Consider the following 21,066-nt stretch of genomic DNA (forward strand, 5'->3'; position numbering starts at 1 on the left):
TAAAGCAGTTCATCTACAGTCAAGCTGCTTTTTTTAAAGTAGGTATATACAGTACACTTTAAAACGAGTAATAAAAAACGAAGCTTCAGCATATAAAAATAAACATAAGTGAGATGTTTTATAATTCAGTTTTTCTCTGGCTCAAAGACAATGAGGCATTTTGAATAAATGAATTTTGATTAGGTTATAATATAAAACATGAAAAGATAAATGTACAGCAAAGCAGCATCATAAACCATTGACGAATAGCTGTGTTTAACAAAATATTTTGCTGTGAATGAGATGCCAAATGCAGTTCAAGAACTCAAATAGCTACGGTAAATAGTTTATTTTTTACTTAAAAGAATCAGTCTTTTCGACACTATATGAGAGACTGTAGGCGTTATATGTTATATGCTTTTGAATTCTTAAGACACATCAGATGTCATAATGGTCTTCTTTTTCTCCTCTATAAAGAAGAGCTCAGAGGTCAAAGGTTGTGCAGGTTAACGGAGCATATTCTCTCTCAATGCAGAGCTGCGAACTTTTCACTTCAGAAGACGTCGTTTGATAATCACAAACTTTAGAGAGGCAGACGGAGACACTAGGTGTCTGTGCGTGTGAAATAACACCAGTGTCCTCTCCAGCTCTACACACACAGACATCTCTATGGCTTCTTCAGTACCTGAACTCCTCACTGCTGTGTGAGGAATTCATATATGAGCTGAGAGATGGCAAACACGAAATATGCTTTGAGCTTGTGTGTGTGTGTGTGTTTCCATGTGTAGGTGTGCGGGATCCAAATTCAATACCTGCCAAATAGTAAATTAACAAAAACTGGCTTTGGTGAGAAACTATTTGGCTGGTAAATTAATTTGAAACTGCAATGTAATGCATGGATTAAAACATAAGAGTTTATTATTATTATTATTATTATTATTATTATTAGGGCCCGAGCACTGCAGTGCGAGGACCCTATTGGAATTGCTCTGTTTATTCTTCTTCTTCTTCTTCTTCTTCTTCTTCTTCTTCTTCTTCTTCTTCTTCTTCTCCAAAGTAAAAAGTCTTTTTGAGGGCCTAAACATGCTCGAAAACTCATGAAACTTTGCACACGCATCAGTCCTGGTGAAAATTTACATCTGATATGGTTTTCAGAAGTGGGTGTGGCAAAATGGCTCGATAGCGCCACCTATAAAATTTCAACGGAGTGCGCCTCGAGCTGCGTTTCACGTACATGTACGAAACTCGGTACACAGGTGTAGCACACCAATACCTACAAAAAAGTCTCCTGGTACAACATCCTAAACCCAACAGGAAGTCCGTTATATCGAATTTCCTGTACGATTTTTGTGCAGTTTTTGCCATTTTCAGGCCTCGTACTTTAACGAACTCCTCCTACAGTTTTTATCCGATCATCTTCAAATTTGCTGAGTGTTATCATAAGGCCCTTGCGATGTTAAATTGCGAAGCTTTTGAGTTTTCGTCGAGGGGCGTGTCCGTGGCGGCCTGACAAAATTTGACGTGTCGCCATGAAAAAGGAAGTGGCTGTAACTCAGGCAAACAATGTCCGATCTGCCTCAAACTTCACAGGTGTGATAAGAGTCTGGTCCTGAACACATGTCAGTGCCCATATTCAGTTATAGTCATAGCGCCACCTGATGACAACAGGAAGTGACATGTTTAACACTGTTACGGACTCCTAGCAACATATTAAAAAGCACTAGCAAGTTTTAAATAGGCTAGCAACATGCTACAGTCATGCTACAACATGCTAGCAACACTTAGCTAAGAGCTAATGCATGCTATTAATACAAAGAAAAAGAAAATTGCTGTAACTCATGCACACAATGTCCAATCTGACCCAAATTTAATATTCAACATGCTACGAACATAGTAAAGCATGCTAACAACACTTAGCTAATATGCTAACGCATGCTAATAATACTATAAAACAGGAAGTTACTTTAACTCGGGCATACAATGTCCAATCTGCCCCAAACTTGACATGTTTGATAAGAGTCCTGGACTGAACACATGCCCATGCCCGTATTCAGTTATAGTCATAGCGCCACCTGCTGGCAACAGGAAGTCATATGTTTAATACTGTTGTGGATGCCTAGCAACATTTTAAAAATATCAACACGTGTTAAATAGGGTAGCAACATGCTAGAAACATGCTAAAACATGTTAGCGACACTTAGCTAAATGCTAAAGCATGCTCTTAATGCAATGAAACAGGAAGTTACTGTAACTCAGGCACGCAATGTCCAATCTGCCCCAAACTTAATATGTTTGATAAGAGTTCTAGCCTGAACACTACGTGCCTATATTCAGTTATAGTCATAGCGCCACCTACTGTCAACAGGAAGTGACATGTTTAACACTGTGATACACTATTATCAACACACTAAAAAGCCATTGAGTGCTAAAGTAGTTAAAAACACACTCAAACATGCTAGCAACACTTACTTAATGCTAAAGCATGTTGTTAAAGACATAAAACAGGAAGTTGTTGTAATTCATGTAAACAATGTCCAATCTGCCCCAAACTTCACATGTTTGATAAGAGTCCTAGCAACATATTAAAAAGCGTTAGCAAGTTTTAAATAGGCTAGGATCATGCTAGAATCATGTTAAAACATGCTAGCAACACTTAGCTAAGAGCTAAAGCATGATATAAATACAAAGACAAATTGCTGTAACTCATGCATACAATGTCCAATCTGACCCAAACTTAATATTCAACATGCTACAAACATAGTAAAGCATGCTAGCAACACTTAGCTAAAATGCTAAAGCATGCTAATAATACAATGAAACAGGAAGTTACTGTAACTCAGGCATACAATATCCAATATGCCCCAAGCTTAACATGTTTGATAAGAGTCCTGGCCTGAACACATGCCCATGCCCATATTCAGTTATAGTCATAGCTCCACCTGCTGGCAACAGGAAGTGAGATGTTGCACTCTGTAATGAACGCAACATTTTAGAAATATCAACAAGTGTTAAATAGGGTAGCAACATGCTAGAAACATGCTATAACATGTTAGCAACACTTAGCTAAGTGCTAAAGCATGTTATTAATGCAATGAAACGGGAAGCTACAGTAACTCAGGCATACAATGTCCAATCTGCCCCAAACTTAACAGGTTTGATAAGAGTCCTGGTCTGAACACATTTACATAACAATATTCAATTATAGTCATAGCGCCACCTACTGTCAACAGGAAGTGATGTTTAACACTGTGATACACTATTAGCAACACACAAAAATAAGCCAGTGAGTGCTAAACTTGCTAAAAACACACTCAAACATGCTAGCAACACTTACTAAGTGCTAAAGCATCTTGTTAAAGCCATGAAACAGGAAGTTGTTGCAATTCCTGCAAACAATGTCCAATCTTCCCCAAACTTCACATGTTTGATAAGAGTCCTGGCCTGAAGATATCTACATGCTCATATTCAGTTAAAGTCATAGCGCCACCTGCTGGCAACCGGAAGTGACATGTTTAACACTGTGATGGTCTATTAAAAGCACAGCAAAATATGCCATATTGTGCTAAATATGCTAGACACACTTTCTAAGTGCTAATGCATCCTATTAATGCCATGAAACAGGAAGTTGTTGTAACTCAGCCATACAATGTCCGATCTGCCCCAAACTTCATATGTTCGATAAGAGTCCTGGCCTGAACACATCTAAAGGCCAATATTCCATTACAATTATAGCGCCACCAGCTGGCAACAGGAAATGACTTGTCTTACACTAACTCAAGCATACCATGTTCAATCTGCACCAAACTTCATATGTTTGATAAAAGCGCTGACCTGAAGACGTCTACATGCCAATATTCAGTTATAGGCATAGCGCCACCAGCTGGCAGCATGAAGTTTGGCACATCTAAATGACTTTGATATATTCCTCCTAAATTTACTATGTTAAAAGCATAGTGCCCACCGTTCGCTGTTTCCCTAAAGCCACCGGTCGGCGGTGAGCCCGGGTGCGAGGGCCCGTTCATCGCTGCTTGCAGCTTTAATTATTATTATTATTATTTTATTCCAGAATTTCATTCATTTTATGTTTGATGCAGAAAATTAAGTTTTAGAAATTAAGAATTAAAGGAATAATTCACTTCCAGAGCAAAAATGTACAGATACTGTACTCACCCAGTTGTCATCCAAGATGTTTGTAAAGAATTTAAGCTTTTTGAGGAAAACATTTCATGAATTATCTTCATAAAGTGTACTTCAATGGAGTTTGAACGTCCAAAATGCAGTTTAAATGAAGCTTCAAAGCGCTCAAAATGGTCCCAGCGGAGGAATAAGGGTCTCATATAGCAAAATGATTGGTCATTTTTTTAAAAAATATATTTTAACCTCAAATACTCGACTTGTCTAGCTCTGTGATGCGCATACGTACTATGTGTAATCCGGGTCAGTACAGTTACAGTACAGGCTAGGTTGAAAAACTCAAACTTTAAAATCATCCTACATCGCTGTTTTACCTTTTTTTGTAAAGGGTGTTTGACCACCTTTCCAAGCATTTAAACTGCATTTTGGACGTTCAAACTCGCGGGCACCACAGAAGTCCACTATATGGAGATAATTCCTGAATTTGTTTTCCTCAAAAAAACAGTTTTTTCACAACTGAAGAAAGGCATGAACATCTTGGATGACAATTGGGTACATTATCTGTAAATTTTTGTTCTGGAAGTGAACTACTCCTTTAAGTCCTTTACTAAGTATTTTACTAAGCACAGCAAGATTGAATATGTCATATTTTTGACCATAATAAAATTTGCTTTTATATTCATGCATGTTCATGTAAATGCTTACTGCTAATTAATGAAATATAAACATTTGCATAAACTTATATCTAAACAGACACAATCCTAATATATCCATATTTCCTATCTTTTCTGCTATATTCACCTGAAGGCCGCATTCATTTCCTGAAGTACTAAAGCAGTTTCATGTATTCGCACACACCAACACACATGCTCCCACACCTCACTTGCTTCTCTCTGTGGTCCCCCTGACAACAGATCCAGCACCCCAGACCAGATGCTTCACAATTACCCACAATTCCCCTGGAATTGTTCCTGCCTCATTGAGTCTTCAGCCAAAGTCAGGCAGCTGCAACTCGTCAAAACACACACATACACACACACTACAGGGCACAGCCTGATATGACCGCCCCGCCCCACCCCATCTGTTATGGTCGGGATGACGTCACCTCTCTCCTATCAGGTTAGACACACTTAAAAGCTTTATTTCATAATCTTCATTCAGGAAAACTGTATTTTTATGGACTTTCTATGGGCTTAAAGGCTTAAATATCAGGCAACACTTGATGTTGCAAAAATTTTTAAAGGTGACAGGATAAACCTTAATATCACACTTCAGTCAGTTGAAGAGAGAATGAACAAATGAAAGAGAGACTATTGTTTTCTGCCAGTGTTATTTTAAGGATACAGATGTGTATGTCAGAGGTCTGCCCTACCACCGTTACAACTCGTTTATTTACTGCTACAAAAGTGCCTTCATTCTGTTCCAGCTAAAAGGGCAAGTGGCCAACAAAACGCACAAAACCTGACAGTCGGTATGATTAGAGAGAGAGAGTAGAATAAAGGGAATGTGATAGAGGCAGGAAAAGGACCGAAGTAACTTAATTACATATTCAATAATGAAGGAGAGAGGGATGAATATGGTGGAGAGAAGGAAAGGAGTGGACAAAATGTTCTTCTCAGGAAAGGCCTTGGACTTCAGCAAAAATGTTTTCGGTAATAGTTTTGTGCCTTGGAGCATTGTAAATTTTAATGAATGATAAAAAACCAATTATCAGTAGTCACATTTTAATACATGAACCAGCCAGCTGACCTTTTCATAGGGAGCCGAGAAAATGGCCCTCCAGCGAAATTGTTGTTTTTTTTTCCTTCTGTCTTTGCTTCTAGTTTAAAATAAATGTAATTTTAGTTTTCTCTCTCTCTTTACCTTCTTTTCAAACTGGCATATTTTACAGATTGTGTAGCATTTGTGTATATGTACAGGTAGGTATAACAAGTAATCAGATCTCATCTTTACAGTTCACTAAATGTTCTTATTAATGTTGTTTGTTTGATCCAAAGTACAGCAAAAAACAGTGAAATCTTGAAATAGCTTTACTATTTAAAATAATGGTTTTCTATTTGAATATATTTTAAAATGTATTTTATACATGTGATTTCAAAGCTGAATTTTTAGCATAATTATTCCGGTCATATGATCCTTCAGAAATCATTCTAATATTCAGATTTGCTGCTTGAAAAACATTTATTATTATTATTATTATTATTATTATGCTGAAAACAGCTGAGTAGAATTTTTTCAGGTTTCTTCGATGAATAGAAAGTTCAGAAAAACAGCATTTATCACCATTTATCTGAAATGGAAATCTTTTGTAACATTATAAATGTTTTTACATCACTTTATCATCAATTTCAAAAGCATTCTTGCTAAATAAAAGTATACATTTCTATAAAATTTGATCGCAGGAATAAATTACATTTTTAAATATATTCAAATAGAAAGCTGTTTAAATAGTAAAAAATATTTCACAATATTACTGTCTTTACTGTATTTTGGATCAAATAAATGCTTGGTGAGCAGAAGATAGTTCTTTAATAAACATTAAAAATCTTACTGTTCAAAAACTTTTGGTACATTTAATATTACTTTTCTATTTATTTATTTATTTATTTCTATTTATTTAAGTTAAATGATTATTTCACTTTTTGAGGCAGCCTTTTGAGTTGTTGCAGACCAGCTACTATATTCATTGACCTTGTTGTAGGTCTTAGTTTTGTGTTAAAATGCAACTCCCTATGTGATATTGAAGCATACAGAAGCGTATTTTCATTCATCCATTAACTTCATTGTGACTGTATGACTGCGCTATTGCTGTTTGCACTTTAAATCAGAATCTGAAAACTATCATTTCCTCTTCACTACTGAAAGACTACTGAAAAATTCAATGTTTCCATGAAATTGAGTCTCTTTCTGTCTTCCTTCACTCGCCAACTCTTTCTTAGAAGGTTTCAATTAGATAGTTGTCCCTGAAGTTTTACTTAGTTTCATCTATTTAACATGAAGGTCACATCTTTGCACTTCCGTACAGCTTTTTCCAGTCTCACAAAATATCTGAAATTTGCTGGGATTGCTTCAGGTGTGGGGCCATTCTACTCTGTTTCAGAGAGACAAGAGAGACGTGAGACAGGTGAATTGATTCCGAAGAAACAGACAGGTTTGAAAAGAATCACTTTAAGTACAGATTCTGAAGGACAATCTTGTTCTTATCTGGAAACAAGTGAACAAAACAGAAAAGCTTCTTAAATCCCTTTGCTTTTGTAGAGAAATACCTTCCTATATTTATTGCGTCAAGACATACAGACACAGCGAAAAGGTGTTGTTTTTCTATCCTTGCGGCAGTGCATAAATCCTGTTGCATGGCCTTCTAACCATCTGAAATGTGATGGTAGTGTGAGATTGCAAACTCACTATAACTACTACTATATATGAGCACAATTACCCACAGTCCTGCGAACTGAGCACAGTCAAAACCGGCAAAACAAAAGACTCCGACATTCCCATAAAGACTCAATGAGAGTCTAGATCGTTCAGATAACTGTCTTATTAAAAACCAAGGAGATAAGCATGCTGGCTGCCAAATATGGCAACTTCCTGTCCATCTCCTAATGAGCTGTCATAAAGATGACTGATTGCACTGGGAACAATGAAATCTTTCATATCTTGGCTGAGAGGTCTTTTGTTCAACCCCAGTTGCATTTGGGAGACCTCCAGAATGACAGGCTTTTGTCAGCGTAAAAGAGGAAGGCCTGATTAGACACGCCAGGGATGTGAAATTTCTCTAATGAAAAGACTATTGTAGAATATTGTCCTGATACAACAGCAGGGCGGATATTGCAGTCGTTTTTCTCACAAAAGCTCAATGGCTAAAGTCAGGCCAGAACCTTTTTTCAATGTACAAAATATTCCAGTTCAATAATGGCAAGACCCGTCCACGCTGTGCTCTTAACATTTTGGACTAGCGCTCCAGAACAGCAACTGATATGTACTTCGGCACACTGACATTTGATATTGCTGGTCTGGTTATGTATCTGCTGATAAGTGTTGGTCTGAGGGTCTACATCTAATTTTCTCTCATGAGTCATTCTTAAAATGTAATAAGCTTGAATTTTCAGGATTTTAAATAAAGAAACTCAAAATAAAGGGCATAACCTACCAGCTTAGTATAATATGAAATGTTTTGAATTTGTCAGGTGCTTTGTTCCCTTCATCTGGTTCTGTAAATGTGACATTTACAGTTATTAAATTTGTAATCATTAATTTTCTGGGATTAGTCCAAAGTGTGCAAAATAATTAATAATATGAATATTTTTTTAAAGATTTTTTTTTCTTCTGTAGTTATCTGTGTTAATTTGTCTTTTGAAAATTCAAAATGCAGAGAGAAAGTACTTCCAAGGTTAAAGTTGGAAGTCAGAAAAACGCAAATACTGATTTCTTTTTCCCATGTTGAAATTGTCGAAGTTATTAATTTACATTTGAATTAATTTTTCCATATGGATCATGTCAGGATACTTTAGGTTAATGTGAAAAAAAAAAAAATAATAATAATAATTTTTAATATTGAAAATTAATTTTCTTTAAGTAATTGTGATTGTTATTACAATCTTTTTTTATACTTACAAACTTTAATTAGATAAACCATTAATTGAAACCGTTTCACCATTTGTGTCACTGCTTGAGGTATTTCTCACAACGAGTGTCATGGCGAACGCTCAAATCCTTTATAATTTTATAAATGATACTGTTTTTTGTGTCACGAAATGTAGTTTTAAGAGTTTTTACGCAAAATGTAATTGTTTAGACTTCAAATATGCAGTTTGTTAATAAAGATAACGTCTATTTAAAAATTTGCTTCACTGTTTTCGGAAACAGGGCATCAGCGGCCATTAAGTGCTCATGAACCTGCCGAGATCAGCCTTACCTCAACCGCATTGTCTGGAATTTTTAGTAATTAAACATAAAATATAATTTGTTTTGGGTAAATCTAACAAGCAGTCTTTGGTCAAATTAATCTATTATTTGTTCCAAAGCAAACAGTTTTGGCTGAAGGCAGAATTTCATTATGTTATGTTTTATGTAACTTTAATGCTGTATATCAGAGCGCTGCCTTTGTACTTTTGACTGAATTGCCTAGCAACTTTTATTATTGGCTGTTGTTGTTTTTTAAATAGTTTTCAATAAATAATATTTTATATAAATAATAGTAGTATTTAACAATAGTATTTATTATTGGGAAACTGTGTATTCATGAAGGTGATTTTAGTTACATTGTTCCGCTATTAGATGGCGGCAAGAAACTATTTTTATGAGTGATTCAGCAGTAAAGACTTTTATATTGAGACTGAAACGGGGTTGTAAACAAGTAAGTTGCTTTTACTTTCAACAACACCTTATACGACGCAGCCAACGAATGCATTGAGCAGTGCTGTCATCAAAAATCACCCTTAACAGATGAAAGGATAATATGACAAAGATATCGCTTTCCTCAGCGGACATTCAAACTAATGTTTTATTGTGATTTATGAGATTGAGCTGAAGAATGATACTAAGACCATCTCTGTCACAAAATATTCTACATAATACAGTGAGCTTTTCATACAGTAATACAATAAGCTTTTAATGAAACACCTCAATGTTCCATTATTACTAGTTTTAAAGTGACATTTTCGAAGTCCTAATGGAGGCTTGGGCTCAGCTGTTAAACTTGAGATTTGAATCCTTTTGGCGGAAGAAGTAGTTCACACAAAAGAGGGGTTTTAAAGACTTTGTTGTTATTTCTTATGTATTTACATACTTGTGCCGTTGAACTGTTGTATAAACGCAATATAACACTCATAGCCGTGCAATATGGCTGTATATTGGCACACTGTGATTGGCATCATGGCACCATGCTAATATACATTCATATCGCACTGCTACTTGTGTGATATTGCTCATATTTATATACACACATACTTTTTTTCACTTTTGTAAGTCAGAAAATCTATTTTGTTTTTTTGGAGAATGACCCACGTGTTTGTTAGATCCAGATTCAGCTTTATCCTTGTTTAAATGACTCTTATTTAAAGTGTTTTAAAATTCTGAGTCTAGTATAACTAAGTGTCTGGGAGTCTTTGGAATTATTGTCATTAATTTACTGTCTTTAATTCCGAACATCTGCCGTTGTTTCTTTTCAGCTCATTCAAAAACCAGCTGCCACGTTTGGAGAGTGTCGGTTTATGTCAGACACACACGCGCACACATACACACACCTTGCTGTCATCTTTGATCCCCTTTAAACCTTGGCTGTGTCCAACGGTGTATGTGTAAGAAACTAAAAATGACTAATGACTCTTATACCGTCTGTTGCCTGCTGGATCGAGGCAGGAATTATTGGCGCGGGAGGAAGCGAGGTGAGGCAGGCAAAGGCTTTATCCTTGAAGAAGTGCGTTCTCTGACATTGGCAGCGTCTTGCTGTTGGTGCAGCTTTAGGGCACTTTTACGTTAGCCATAAAATATGACTTTGTCTGAGCCCCATTTGTTTTGCAGTCGTTTCCCCCGTGAGGGAGGTGAGGCTAAACTACGGTGATATAGTGACTCCTGCACCCCAGATCTCTGCTTTATGGAGCCATTAAGAAGTTCCAACCTACCACAATTTCTTAAAGTGCTCAATAACTTTGTATGCTGACTGTGTCGCTCTGTTGAAGTTGTAGCTTTTAAAGTTTTGGGGGGTGACATTTTGCCAATACATAATGAAAATGAAGGCCGGTGTACACACACACAAACACCCACAGAGAATAAGAGATGGGAGGAGATGGCACCTGTCATCTCACATTACACAGGAAAGGTAGACATTTGATTTATATGGCTGACTGCATCCCATAACTCTATTTTTTTTCCTTGCGTGTGTATTTTTTTCACTCTCCACTGAAAAAGATGGATGGGAAAACAATTAGATGATCAACCAGGGAGCCATATTGGATAACTAACAAATTGTGGCCATGTAATGTTTTCTTCACGATCAGTTAACTTTATTTCATAGTAAATGTACTGGAATCACATTTGTGTTTTACATAATAAATTCAGTTGAATTGGCTAAAAACGGCAATCGCTAACTAGCTTTGCTTGAAGTGAGCACTAGCTAATAGCAGGTTAGCCACACTGATCACCATAATGGTAACTGCCAAATAAAACAACAACAGTTATGTTCAATTATGACGTCTTTTGTTTACTGTATAATGTGTCATTATTTTTTATCTTTGCGCACAAAAAAATATTCTCGTAGCTTCGTAAAATTACAGTTGGACCACTGATATCACATGGACTATTTTATTGTTTCTGGGCATGGGAACATTTCAGTTGTGTTGCTGTCTATGCAGGGTCAGAAAGCTCTCGGATTTCATCAAAAATATCTTAATTTGTGTTCTGAAGATGAATGAAGGTGTTATGGGTTTGGTATGACATAAGGGGAGTTAATTAATGACAGAATTTTCATTTTCACTAATCACAATATCACTAATTAAATATGAATCCTGTATGTTCTGGTTTAGTTTACTACACACATACTGAAGCATGCATGACACTCGCAGTGTTTTAACCCCAGGTGCCTTAATATATGAGTCCATAAACACGATCATCATCTCTAGGACTGCTCTGAGAGTCACTTTATGAGCATTTTACCCTTTCATTTGAGTAAAACTATCATCATAAAGGTCTTCACAGCAACCTGTCAAAATAATAAATAGTTCAGTTCAACTTGAAGAAACTGTGACAAAAATATATTAGTCAATGTAATGATAGTACTAATAGTAAAATTATTATTAAAGTGTTATTTTTTTAAGGAATATTTACCAGAGAAATTATTTACCAGAATGTATTTACCAGAAAAATTGTAGATACACAACACAGTATTTCTGACATTAATTAATAATTAATTAATTAATTAATTATAATAAAACAATTAAAATGGAATCTAGAATGTTAATGGAAAAAAACAAAAACAGAATCTGATAACAACAATTGATTTTGTGGAAAAAATTAAATAAAATGAATTTCATAGGACCTTAAAAATTACATTTTTGTTAAACTTTTAATAAATTACTGTTAAATCATGTACATTTCATGATTTCACTTAATTAGACATGCTTTTTGAGAAATATTTTATAACTGAACCATTAAAACTAAAAAGAATTAACACGGAAAAAAATAAATTCAGAAAAATTAAAAATGAAAAAAAAAAACAATTTAGAAATAAATAAAACAGGATTTGAGAAAAGAAAATTGCTATGCAAGGACTAAATTGGTTGTGTGATTCTTAAACTACATAAATTCATATCCTTATGGTGGTCTTTATGTAGTTTATGCCGTTTGTTAGCATCATTTTCAAAAACACAACTGATTTTAAAATCCATGTCTGAGGTCTAACTATTTATAAACTGTTGTCAAGCAATATTTGGAGAGACTTTAATATTTTATGTTAATATATATAGCAGAATCATCATTCTAAAAATGCACTGGAATTTTACATTTAAAACCTTGTTGAGCAATGCACAAAAATGAGTACTATATTTTCCATATACACCGTAAAAAACAATTTGTTTGTACTAAGTGACAACAGAGATATTTGAGTTGATTCACCTTAAAATTGTAAGGCAGCTGGGTAACAAGCCCAGCTTTTAAGTTTAACAAATCAATTTTTTTGTTTAGTCAACTCAAATATCTAAGTTTTCACTTAATACAACTTAACATTTTAAGTTGACTAAACTTATTTGAGTTGACTGAACTTCAAATTTTAAGGCAGCAAGGTAACAAATTATTTTAAGTTGAGTCAACAAATTGTGTTTTTTGTTTTTTGTTTTTTGTTTTACAGTGTATAGGATATACTTGTGTAGTGAATTAAGTAGTGAACACTAATAATTAAATATGAAATATCATTAATTCCTTTCTCAGAAGAAGTCAGTTCTTTAATTTTAAGTCTATTCCCAAAATATTTGTTTCCCTGTGACCTGTCCATTAATTCCGTTCAGTTTCGGTTTGTCTCTGAAAAGAAAGCAATTTTGGCTTACAGTAAAGATGTTGACAGAAAAACAGAACAAAAAGAATGTGAGGTTATGTTCTGTGGTTAAAAACATAACACAAGAAAATCTGAATCGGCTCAACTACAAGCTCATAAACTCACATTATGTTAATATGTGAGTTTATAAGTTAATACTCACATAATACTAAATATTGCTCTAAACGATTTGAGATTGAATAAAGGACATAATCCAGTCTGGAAATGACGTCAGACAGCTTATCTCTCTTATTTGTGTGGAAAAAGATTCATGACTTGATCTTACATCATTGCATTATTCCTGATAATGTCATCATCCTGCTACAAGCAGCACAGAGTTGCTAGTTTTGATTAATGATTAATTTGATTGATTAGCAGTTGTTTACAGCAGTTGTTTGTACAGTGGAAGGCTGTCTGGGTGTTGCAGGGAGCGCAGAGGGTTCTGGGAGAATAAGCTGGCGCCTCAGCACAGCTGCTTTGTTCTGCTGGATTTGTGAGGCAACACCAGCAGTAGAAATCACTAGAAGGAGAAAAAAATGCTCCCATCCCACTGGCAGCCGCCCAGTCTAGGAAGGTATTGTCTTCCGTAATTGTTCCGGAAAAAGAGGGAGCCAAGACAATGAAGCTAACAAGCTGTCTGTGGAATCCTTAATTTAAGAGCCTAGTGATAAAAACAGATTTCAATTTCGGTTCCTTCCCTCCCTCTCCCTCCTCCATATTCTCCAGCTCTCTCTGCAGCGCTGTAATATATGCAGTGAGAAGGTCATGGTGTTGTGGTTCCAGTGTGAGATGAGTGCGGTGGGAAACACACACCCAAACAGACAAACACAAAACGTCATGCAAATACAATGGTCAGCCGCCCAATGATGACAATAAAATCAACTGCCAGCTTCATTATAAAAGATCTCATCAGTTCCCTAGGAGGAGAACATTTACAGTTTCTGATACCTTCTTGGTCAACACACCCGTATTTTTATACCACTACAGCAAAACCAGAAAACATTTCATTACATGCTTGATGATTTATATAAAGAAGTCTGATGTAATTATGGTTTATGTTAGCAGTTCTCTTTTGGTCTCAGTTCGGTCAGTACTGTATGTGTGTCTCTTTAGCTCAGCATCAGTAAATCCCATTTTTAGCCAAAATTCAACATCCAGACCCAAAAACGTCAGGTAGCATCTTAACCGAGATGTAAACACTGACCATAAGGAGCAATGTTACATTACTGTTATGTGAATTGTAGGTCATTAGAGCTGACATTTAAAGAGTGTGATCATCTCTTCCCTAGCCGGACCCAGCTGGAATACACTAATGATTACAGCAGAGGCCTGTAAGGTTTGCAGATGGATCAGAAATGAATATGTATCTCCACATTTGCACACACAGCTTAAATCTCCCATTAGAGAAAGAGCGTGAGAGCACGCACACATAAGCTCTGCTGGCCTCTTAAGTAGATAGAAATGTGAACTAGTGATGCGACTAAATCTAAGAGGGTCGAGGATTAACTAACGACGTGAGTCTTTGTTTAACCTATGACCTCTGAGATCATTTAGACATTCAGGATTCGCGCTGGCTGGTTTAAAGGTTGTGACCTTCCACAGATTATCCAAACACATTGACTGTGTCAAGGGTCATATGGTCACTATGCTGTGGAGTGTTGGACAATCTTGCGATTATTTTTGAAACTGTGGCATCAAATCTTTTAAAAATTTGGAATTTCGGTTTAGGTCCTCCATAGACACTAATTGACATTCTTATTTTGTTTGTCTACACTGTTCAGTTAGATTAACAATGCTGATATGTTTTTCCTCACATAATATTAGTGTTATATAATCTATTTTATATTTGCTAGATTTATATCTATTTAGTTCCCTTTTACCTTACATAAAAACTAGATGTTACGTCATTCAAGTGGTTTCTACTCGCATAAGGTGTGTTTTTTTTTGCCAGAATGAATGCCAATAGTTAAATGTCTGACTCTGTGAGACCAGATCATCTATTCTATGACTAACATCACAATATATTCTGATACTGGTCTTTTTAGCAGGTTTAAAAATGTAAACACGTGAATATCTATGTCTGCAAGCTCTTAATAGTAGTCTGTATGATGCACTTCCTATGAAAGCCTGTTTCTGCCACTGAATTTTTTCTCTGAATTGCGCGATATAAACTCATAATTATTATTATTATTTTTTTTTTTTTTTGCAAATGTGAGTTATCTCACAATTCTGACTTTTTTCTCACAAATAAGTTTCTGATTCGTAATTCTGACTTTTTTCTTTCAATTGCGAGTTTATGTCTTGCCATTCTGATTTTTTTCTCAGAATTGTGTGATACAAACTCACAATTCTGACTTTTTTCAGAAATGTAAGATATAAACTTATAAACTTCAGAATTGGGGGATCTAAACTTGCAATTGTGAGAAACAAAGTCACAATTTTCAGTTATATAGTCAGAAATGCAAGAGATAATCTTGCAATTGTGAGAAAAATCTCACAATTTTGAATTTTTTTGCAATAAAGTTTATATCTCGCAGTTCTTTTTTTCTCTGAATTGTGAGATATAAACACAATTTTCAGTTATAAATATAGAATTGGGTGATATAAACTTGCAATTGCAAGAAAAATCTTGTCATTCTGGATTTTTTTTTTCCAAAAGTTTATATCTTGTAATTCTGACTTTTTTTCTGAGAATTGTAAGATATAAACTCACAGTTTGAATTATAAATTCAGAACTGCGTAATACAAACTTGCAATTCTGTGAGATATAAACTCACAATTTTGAGTTATATAGTCAGAATTGTGAGATAAACTCTCAACTGCAAAAGAAAGTCTTACAATTCAGATTTTTTTTTCTCAGAATTGCGTGATACAAATTCACAATTCTGACTTCTTTTTTCAGAAATGTAAGATATAAAGTTATAAACTTCAGAATTGGGGGATCTAAACTTGCAATTGTGAGATACAAAGTCAGAATTGCAAGATATAAACTCACAATTATTACATTTTTCCCACAAATGCAAGTTTGTATCTCACAAATCTGTTTTCTTTCACGAAAGTGCGAGTTTATTTCTCGTAATTCTGAGCTCTTTTCTTTTTTTGTGAGTTATAAAGTCCAATTCTGGGGGGAAAAAAGACTGATATGTTCTCAGAATTGCAACTTCATATCTCACAATTATTCTGCAAATAATTCACAGTTGTGTTATAATGGGAGATATGCAAGATTATATGCGAGATATGAACTTAAAATTCTGAGAAAAAAGTCAGAATTCTGAGTTTGTATCTCAGAATTGCGACTTTATTTCTTGCAGTTGCAAGTTTATATCACACAATTCTGACTTTATAACTCGCAACTGTAATTTTATATTACCAAATTCAGAGAAAAAAGTCAGAACAGCAAGATGTAACCTCGCAATTGTGAAAAAAGTCTGAATTGTGAGATAAAAAGTTGAAATTACCTTTCTTTTTATTTTTTAATTAGTGATTAAATTGGGCTTTCATAATTTCCTTTCTGGATGACAAGGATAGGTAACATCATTTTTTTTGTAATAATTTATTTATTTTGCTTTTCCTTTCCCAAAATGTAAGATTTTTTTCTCCCACAACTAATTTATCATGAAGGAAACAGGTGTACTTTTTCCCTTAGCCGTGCCGTGACATCACTTACACCACGCACTTGACACTATTTTTAAAACCAAAGCTGCTTTACTTCTTGTATTTTTGCTACTATTGTTTTCCTGTCAGTATCCATCATTGACTGGAAGGGTTTTTTATAAACGAGGGTTAAAATGACGAGGAACCACATAATAGGACAGCGCGTCGAAAAGACTATCGAAACAAGCTGTTTTTAATTAATACATTTGTGCATTCGACTTTCTGCAGGCTGGAAACGTTGCTCAAGAGGCCATTCACACACAGAGTCTATCCTGAACCCTTGCGTGCAATTAGCTATACTTCCTATCCTAATTACTGCCATTCATTCCTTATCAATAAGAGTCACTGGTAAGCAACTACTCAAGGCAAACACCCACATGGAAAAACACACTTCCACATAGTCGCAGACTGCAGGTGCAAGAGAGATACAAATTAACACACTGTCACAGCTCATCAAAGCCCACAACAGACAGCAAATGATCTCATTTTAAACCAAACACACCAGAAACAGTGAGAAAATATCCTGCTCATTAAGATTCATTTAAATATATCTGCTCTCCTGCCTGGATTGTTTTGATCAGAGCATGTACATATGAAAGAAAATTATTCAAGCATCCTTATTAGGTCATCATGTGGCGTCCCTTTCAAATCATATATGAGCTTTATGTTCAGGCTGGTATTTTTATCACTTATGAGGATTTTATTTACATCTGTTGCATCCTGCATGATTCCTTCCCTTTCTCTCCTCCACTTCAAGCCCAGAAACCCCGCTGTCTCCCATGGCAACGGGCTAATGAGGGTCTGTCACAGCAGTCGTGTCACCGCCCGCTGCCTGTCACTACTATCGCCATGGCGATCGGTTTGCCCCATCCTCCGCAGCCACCAATCAGGCGAAGTGCAGCCCTGATCGATTGGGCCGTGCCTCGGGCTGACGTTTCTCACTGCTCTCCGAGACAAATGAGAGAGACAGACAAAGCAGTCCAATAAAACAACAGCACTTTTAGTGGTCAATCCAGAATATCTGCGTCACATGATTTATGCGAGGCGAGATTAGTTCAATCAAGATAAAGTGGATTATTTGTCAGCATGAGCTCCGACCAGACGTGTGTTAAGTCATAATTGCTGGAACGATTAATGTATTTTCACCTTTTATTTAGGTCACTGTTTTCTATCTACTTCTGCAGTGTGTTTGGCCGTAATTGATATATTATGTAGCAGCTGACCCGGGATCACACTCTCGTTTTGACCATTATTATTAAACGCTTCTCGCTTTTGTGAACTTGATCGTGAATAGGCAAGCAGAAAGTTTGAACTTGCATAATTAGACACACACTGGTCTCTTAATGGCTGTGCCTCATTTTTCTAAGTGATTCTGGATGAGGGTCTGTGAGGTTAGAGTCTGAATGAGGATGTGAGGTAACAATATGAATGAGGGTCTGCAAGGTAAAACGCTTTGGAAGTGTCTGTGAGGTATCAGTATGAATGAGGTACTGTGAGGTAACGATTTGTGTGAGGTATCAGTCAGACTGTGAGGGCTTTGTGTCAAATCTACTGAGCAGCCTACCTAAACAGCATTTTTAGGCAACATACAGGGGCTTTTGCACCTGAGGAACCTTTTCATAGAACTACTGGTGGAACTTGCTGCTTTTTGGCGTGTTTGCACCACAGAAACTAGAAATGTATTTAGTTCTAGGAACTCCGTTTGGGGAAGCTAAATTATCTCCTACTTTAGAGTAGGGTCTAAAATGGTTTTCATCGAGTTCACCTGCCCATATAATCTAGAATTAGTGGTAAACAGATTTGACTTGATGTCCGCAATGGAGGGCTTATTCTACTCAAGCTCTGATAGCCCCCCTATAGACAGAAAGATAAATAAATATGCATAAAAGGAGGAGATGGGGAGGAGGAGGGATGCTGAAAAAACTAACAACAGAAGTGGTAAGAAGTTGTTTTTATACTTGGATTTTAATTGGAATATTAGATGGGCATGCTTCTCACAAAATTAAGTTAATCACTTCACCTGTAGGAACTATCAGTGACATAAGTGTTTGCTGATTGGCCAAACACATACAAAATGCCGGTACCTGGCATTTTTAAAAAGTCGAATATTTACTCCACGAACATAGAAAACAGCGCTGATGCTCCTGGTGTGATGGTGTCTCAAATGGTAGGCAGCAGTGTTGAGCATGTTACTTTAAAAAAGTAATTAGTTATAGTTACTAGTTGCTTCTCACAAATAGTAACTAAGTCACATGATTATAAAAGTAAAAACTAATTACTAGGAAAAGTGACTATTGTGTTACTTTTTAACTATGTCAAATAACTTGCCTCCAATATTAAATATGTTAAATGAATAGAACATTGTACACTAATCTACACTATTTTAATGTTGCTGTGGGACAATATGAGAGACGCATTATAGGGGCTAAATATCAAATTATAGCCTATCGTTTGAAAGTGCAAAGTCTACTTCTATTGGTGTATAGTCATAATAGCAACAAAACAATGTGCTTTTGTAAAGAAAATAAACAGGGTGCACTCTCTGCCATCTTGGTCTCCATCACCTCTCTACACAGATGCGTAAATAAAACAACCTGAATCTCAGAGAATATCTGTCTTATAGACATGAGAAATACATGTACAGAAAGCTTGAAAAATGAAGTAAATCATGGTGAAAACAAATATTCTCTGATAAAGTAATTCTTAGGATAGGAACACAAGCTCCAGTTTTTCCTGTCTAAACGTATTATTTCTAAAGGAAATCACACACATGAGCAGCTCAGTTTTTCTAAATGTAAACATTTACGTGAGGTGTGCGAACATGTAGGTAAACAACTCGTCACCTCGGTAAACAAATGTGAATATTCATCAAGTTCATCTCGGCTACTTTTTGTTTCTGGAAGACGTGCTAATAGGAATAAGCCAGAATTTACCTCAGAAGAAGTATGCAACACAATGAGATATGATGTGCAGCTTTGCAGGTGCCATATGGCTGAGTACCGCTTCACTGAGCTTAAAGGGCTCATCGGATGCCCATTTTCCACAAGTTGATATGATTCTTTAGGGCCTTAATGAAAAGTCTATAATATACTTTGGTTAAAAATTCTCAATGGTTGTGTAAAACAACACCCTTTTTACCAAAATCAGCTCTGCTCATCTCATTCTGGTCGAGGCTGCTTTAAATGCAAATGACCTCTGCTCACCCCACCCCTCTTTTACTGTCTGTGGAGAGACTAGCCTGTTTACTTCAGCCGCATTTAGCCATATTAAGCCACTAAACTTGCTAACTAGCACATTGTTAGGAAAGGCGATCACAAAGATTCATGAAAAACCCTTATACTCACTTCTGCTGTAAGTGAAGCTGGATCATGAATGATTCACGCGAACATAGACGAATATATGTAGATCGGGAGGCGCATTCCCTTCACAAACAAACGTAATCTACTGCATCTTCAGCGGCTCAGATGTCAGGAGTAAATGACGACCACTATGTTCATTATTACATCCAGCAACACAACACCTCAATCGCTCAATCAGAGATATTCTTGTCTAACTTACATCCCTGCTCCGACCTCAAACAATGGAGGAGGGACTGTTACAGCTGATCTGAGGTAAAACTCTCATGTCAGTGAACTATTGTGGGAGCGGCCTCTGTCGGTGTGACGCCACAACGACAGGCATCTGAGAATGGCTCAATATTGAATATTATTTTTACAGATTAATTAAAAACCACTGCATGGATTTTTATCATTATAGGGTAGATTTGTACATACACTGCCAACACACATTAATGTTCAAACAACATGTAAAAGTGAACTTAGCATCCGATGACCCCTTTAAGTAATGCCGCTGTAACGCCGTTGTAACAGGGAGAAACAGTAATTTGTTTGATTACTCTTTACTGAAAAAAGTAATGCCGTTAGTAACAGCATTTATTTATAATGCAATTATTCCCCTTTATTCCACTAGTAGGCAGTATAGTGGCTATAAAAAGTAGTCAGGTGTAGTTTTTAAAAAATAAAACTAGCATAAACACACTTTAAAGCAATAAATAAGACTAAAATGTTGTTTAATGTTGATTTTAAGGGCATTTTTGTTGACATACTGTAAACAATGTTGTTTTGATTCATATATTATCCTTAATCTGAAGTAAAACCAGTTGAAAACCACTAATCTATAACAGTAAAATTTATTATAGTTTATAAATGTAAAGTGGTATAAAAATAACTGTTACGTAAGAATGTGTTATGTCATATGAGCTTCATTTTTAATGT

General features: G+C 35.8%; 1 long non-coding RNA gene across 1 annotated transcript in view; it reads left to right on the forward strand.

Annotated features, from left to right (window-relative positions):
- LOC127180261 (uncharacterized) overlaps window positions 1-21,066 on the forward strand; it is a 67,533-nt gene that overhangs the window by 20,393 nt on the left and 26,074 nt on the right. The window lies entirely within an intron of this gene.

This window comes from Labeo rohita, chromosome 17 (genome assembly GCF_022985175.1).
Source record: "Labeo rohita strain BAU-BD-2019 chromosome 17, IGBB_LRoh.1.0, whole genome shotgun sequence".
NCBI classification, from domain to species: domain Eukaryota; kingdom Metazoa; phylum Chordata; class Actinopteri; order Cypriniformes; family Cyprinidae; genus Labeo; species Labeo rohita.